The following is a 6,000-nucleotide window of genomic DNA, read 5'->3' as shown; positions in this document are numbered from 1 at the left end:
CCAAATTGCACGTCTGGACAAAATACTTCTGGCCGCCAAATATCCTAAACCTCAACCCCTTAGACTATTCCTTCTAGATGCACGTGTAGTCCAAGCTCTGCAGGAGACCCCACAACAGCAACTGCGCCCTGAAGACTTCCATCAACAAGGTCTGGTCTTCCATGAGTGCCGAGTACATAAAAAGGGTCTGAAGCAGTTTTAACCAACGCCTGGAGCTCACCATCAATTCAGAGGCCGGATACATTGACTTTAACATGTTCTTTAGGGTTCAATTAATAATTAATAGTTAATAAACTTGTTTTCTAATTCACCCACGATCCTGTGATGGACTTCAAAAATGTGTGTGTTATAATGGATAAATGATAACAATTGGCCCGGTGCAATATAAACTTGAATATTTTAAACATATATTTCTTAACCTTGTAACTGTTTAAGATCGTGAATACAAGTTCTGTAGTATAACATGTAGGTATTAATCAAGGGATTGCTTCCCTCAGTTGAATTCCTTGTCACTGGTATATACAATGTACTGATTGAAACATTTCCTATTTTGCATATCCTTCATCTAACCTCCTTAAGCTCAAAAATAAAAGAATAAAAGATGCCTTTTCATAATCCATAGATGTATTTTTTTTTCCTTTTCTTTATAAGTGAACTATTTCACGCCAATTGATTATGCGGTTAGGGACACCCCATTGAGATGAGAACAATTGCTCTGTTGATGAGGTAGGAGAAGCCTTTTCCAGCTTCTTTCATACAAATAATAGGGACACAGCACTACATTTATATGTACACACAGACGTCATGCTCTATGATCCGTTTTTATCCTTCTTTGCAAGAATATGAATGAACAACTTTATAAAAGTCACAATCAAGGGAAAAATAATAAAGTTCCCAGTATACGAGAGTCGAGAAATTCCGAAGCAGGGGCAATGAACGTCATATTTTATGTATGTAAAAAGTATGTTTAAATATTACTGTGATCACTAAAGCAAAGATTTTCTTTCATATTTTCGTTCATTATTAATAAAATATTACTAGAGGGGAAAGGGCCCTTTAATATCTACCTACAATAAAAATTATTTATGATCGTACTGTGATGAAAACTAGTGAAAGCAGTCAAACTTTATAACTCTATCATAGTCACTGAATTAATTCATAGTCAGAATTTACAGATTTTTGAAATTAGAATTAGGGTCCCTTTCTAAGAATAAAATAATTCATTTTCATTTGTATGAAAATCGGAATAAAAATTGAGAATTTCTTAAATTCAATGTAAGTAACTGACTATTCTTTTCTTTTTTTTAAACTATTATTATCCTTCCACATGTACAAAATTCCCACAAAAGATCAATAATTTAAATTATAAAAACAAATCTATCTCAAAGTATGTAAAAACTTTTATCAAAAATTCCAAAGTTATTAAAATGGTGGGGTAAAAATCCCCTATACCAACTAAAATATAAAATGTGTCCAGTTTAAAAGTCCAATGTTTCAATAAATCCTGTGAGTCTTTTGTTTAGACCTGCAGGAAGAGGAGTCCTTTTTGTTCCACATCCGTAAATAATCGTTACTGTCTTTGAAACTATTGCTTCGACTTTAAAATCATTCTCTTCTCTCAATTTAAGAGCAATGAACCAGACTGATGCCTTTAGAGTTATGTTTAACCTGTTGCTAATTATATTCTCCACCATCAACAATAGAGGTCTTACTCAATTACAGAAATAAAATATGTGGAAGGAAAATTCTAGTGCTTCTCTACAGAAAAAACATCCACGTTCTGTTTTATTTGACTTGCTGGTGTATATCGAGGATGTCGCCAGCCTGTACCAAAACCACTTCTGTGACCATGTTGTAAAGGGGTTTTGAGTGTATTATTCATAGATTGATGGCTTCCTCTTCCATTTTAAGTTTCTTCCAGCGTTTTGACACCAACAAGGCTGATTGTGATTTTATTTTTATTTCGCTCATAATTTTGTTTTTTTTTTCTTTCCACTGAACACATTCCTATAAAGAAAATATTTTTGCTCTAAAATTTATGAAAAATAAAGGGATGTCATAGACTATGAGTGGTTGTGTGTTTTCTCAAAATCTGCTCAGTAATTGGTACAATAAATCAGATTGAACAATTTTAGCAAGCCTGATTACATGATGGTCTAACCTTGTATTTCTATTAAGCTTGATTAACCCAAAAGATGATATTTACGAAATGGGGTGTTTTTTTTTTTTTTTTGGTATTCGGTTGTCAGCTGTCAATTCCCTTTTCTCACTTGATACGTCATAGATATTTTATAAATTATTCTTTTTGATAAATAAAGGAAGATATTAGTTATAATAATATATTAATGCTCCATTTCTATAAATGAATCGGTCTAAAAAAAAAAACTAAAAAGACTGAGGTCCTATTAATCCGCATATTATAAAATGTTTCATTACTGGACAGGTCCTTATTGGTCTTTTATGGAAACTACAATGAGGTAGCTACTAATTATGTCCTTTCAGCGGCTCAATATAACACCTAAACAAACATACAAAATACCTTAAGTTTGAAGATGGAGGTGTGTGGCTAAAACCTTCCATTATACGTTCTATTTATAATGAAGTATTTTCTTTATTTTTATTTCATTCAATCCTGGGTAGAAGTGAAGAATATAAAAAGATAGCTAGGAACATAGGGCATACTTATCGGTCCTCAGGACCGTTGAAAGCTAAAAAAGATTGGACCGATCAAATAACAAATGACTTAAAAAGTGTGTGGGATGACTGAAGAAGAAACAGACAAATGACCCGAAATTATCGGGTTGTTAGCTAAATAAGTCAAACTTATATTTATCTCTGAAGTACTCCCAGATTATAATTGTCATTATATAAGTATTTCACGATATTACAATTCTTCATAGTATTTTATTGGATACTGTATAAAATATTGCTTCAAAATATTTCATTAAAAGCCTAGCAACACATTTATATGGTGTCTGGAAAAAATGGTGGAGGAAAAGATCCCATCGAGAAAAATTAAGTATAATTGACAAAGTGGAAAAAATGGCAAGATTCTTTAAAACTGATCTAATACCTGTCATTAATATAATATTAAACATTAAAATTAAAGAAAAACACGATAGTGCAGAAGTTCGAATGAAAGAAGTGGTAATCTAATAATTCTCTGTTATCAATTATAATAATATTAGACATGATGAATTATTCATATTGAACAAAACTCATGGATTGACGAGCAACCATACACTTACATAGAAAAATATAAGGCACCTACAATTTTGAAGCGCCCAAAACCATCCCATAGAGTTGGCATTAACCATACGTACTACAATTAACTAAATTAGATAATTATACTATGAATTACAAATAATTTTTTGAAACTGTTTCTGTCGTTATTCAAATGTTTTCAAAAAATTTTAATAAATAAATTGATCGATGGAATTAAACATATACAAAGTAATTTATATTAATATTTATTCTACAAGTTAATGGCCTTGGAGTCGGATCTTTACTCTAAATTGAAGTGAAGGAATGGTTATAGCTTTAATATCCATATTGTATAAGGACCACAATGAAAAACGTAGTTATATATTCAAATATGATTCTATCGTTTAAAAAAATACAAAACATTATTTGTCAAACTACCAATTGCTTTCTTTTTAGAGGACAGGTTGAGTGATACAATACAGCTACCAACGTGATGTATTACTTTATCTCTAACGTGTAAACTCTACAATACGCACGTACACGTGGCAAAACATGTATAAGCTTCTTGGACGATTAATGTACCTTTACATTAATGAAATAATTATACATTCTTACCTCTTTTATCAACACACAATAGAATGAGTAAAAATAAATTTGATAAATCTTGTCTACACCCCTTATTTTTAAAGCTTCTCAAACGATATATTATTATTTATCTTTTGAGTCTTTCGGAACAAGCGCACTTAATTAGACGAAGTAAGGCACTACCTATTATAAACAGTCTTTAATTATCATACGAAAAAGAGTCCTTTACACAAAAGAGATTCATGTCCTATAATTGAACTTCTCACTTAGACATAATAACATTTTTCCTTACGACCAATGAGCCATTGATCTAGAAGATATGTACCCTTGATACATATAAATATTAGGAATTGATTTATGTCAGCCATTAAAATCGTGTGAAGTCAATATAAATTATGGATAACTCTTAGAAACTCGTTAAGAGTAGAAAAAGAGATATATTTAACGATCCCTATAGAAAACTACCACAAATGGATACTTTATGTGAAGGATTAAATTATGGGCTTCTACTGCCTGCGATAAATGTACCTATGATTTCGTATCATGCGCCATAATTATAGTTCTTTTACGAAAGGAAATTGAATTTGTGTGCAGGCATCTTGTGAGCTAACAAGGGATATAAAATATATGTATTTGCAGTCGGTGATATAATTGTGTATATTATGTTGTTAAATACTGTTAACCAGTCCCGATATGAAAAGGGGGATACCTTTCAGGAACTTGCCTTCTAGGCCCGGCACTTTAACGTAATGAATTAAACATACTACAATGCAAATTAAATGTACATGAGATGAGCGGTATTTTGTTAGAGGTTTAGCAAAATGATTTCCAAAAATGTGGAGGAAATATTTTCAAATTTTTTTTATGACAAGAAGAAAAACTTAATTCTAAAGATTTGCCGAAAATGTCATTTTGAATGAAAAAAAAACTAACTTAAAAAAGTAATAACTTTAAAAGATAGAAAAAAAAAAAGATGTAATAGTGAACATCCTCTCCCCGATAATTGACAAAGTCAGCACCCCCAACAGGAGTATTATTTATTTATGATTTATTAATTGTTAGTTTGAATGATGATGTTTCATTACGCATCCAAACGACAGCTAAAACAAAAGCAAGTTGTTTTTCTATCTCATGTATCTAATTATAAAAATATTGGAGCCACCCCAAAAGGGTAACGCATATGAGATCCCTTCTACTCCAGGTTCAGTACTGTAAAGGCTGCAAAGACCGTTGGTATCCGGACTACCAACAAAATCAACCAGTCCAATACAACTTTTGCAGCAACAATATGGCTGAAGGAGAATTCCTGCTGTATCTTTCATCTAAATTTGTAATCCCTCTTAGCTACCATCATGACAACGTGGCACGCCTTCATCGTCAAGAGCTGGCAATCTGTTTGCCGACGTGTCGAGGCTGTTATGGCTTGTGAAGAGGGACTAAATGAATAAAAAATATAGCTAAATATAGTATTTGAACAAAATACTTTGGAGTTGTATTTTCTTTATTCCATAAAAACCACGTTTTTTTGTAATTTAGTCATGCTACTAAAAGTTTTGGGACGGCAAAATTTTTGACACCAAGATATTTATGACGCAAAGTAGCTCAATGAACAAGTCAGTCGTGATAAATGGTTCTCTTGAACTCTATTGTGCGTAAGCTCGATTAATGGTCCCTCCTAGAGAAAGAAATGTACATGATGTATAATATATGGACTTCAAAGACGATTACTAGGTAGGATGGAGTAAATTTAACACTATAAATTGGGATTATACTGAATCAGTGCATCGTCACTTCACAAATTAAATGAACATTAAAAAATGATTCTAGATCAAAGTAACTTTGTAATTCGACGTTGTCTCATTCCAACATTAAAATAATAGAGATGTGAAAACTGCTGTGTTTACAAATTTTAATACTTTTCTCATGATAGCACCATCGGAAATGGGGGACATTTTGACACCATCCAAACAAATGTAATAAAACAAAAATTATACTTACTATACATTCAAAGACGTGAAAACATGTAGTACTACATTGATATCAGTTGGGCTCGAGTGTACTTAGAACGTTCTCCTTTCTACATTTTACCTATTTGTAAGTTAAATATCTTATCAAACCCATTTGAATAAAGATTAAAATTAGTTTGTTGCTGTTGACCCTTCATAGAGCGTTTTAGGTGACGTCAATATAAATAGACTGCACCACATACGT

Source organism: Lepeophtheirus salmonis, chromosome 2 (assembly GCF_016086655.4).
Source record: "Lepeophtheirus salmonis chromosome 2, UVic_Lsal_1.4, whole genome shotgun sequence".
Classification (NCBI taxonomy): domain Eukaryota; kingdom Metazoa; phylum Arthropoda; class Copepoda; order Siphonostomatoida; family Caligidae; genus Lepeophtheirus; species Lepeophtheirus salmonis.
Note: the sequence above shows the minus strand (reverse complement) of the source record.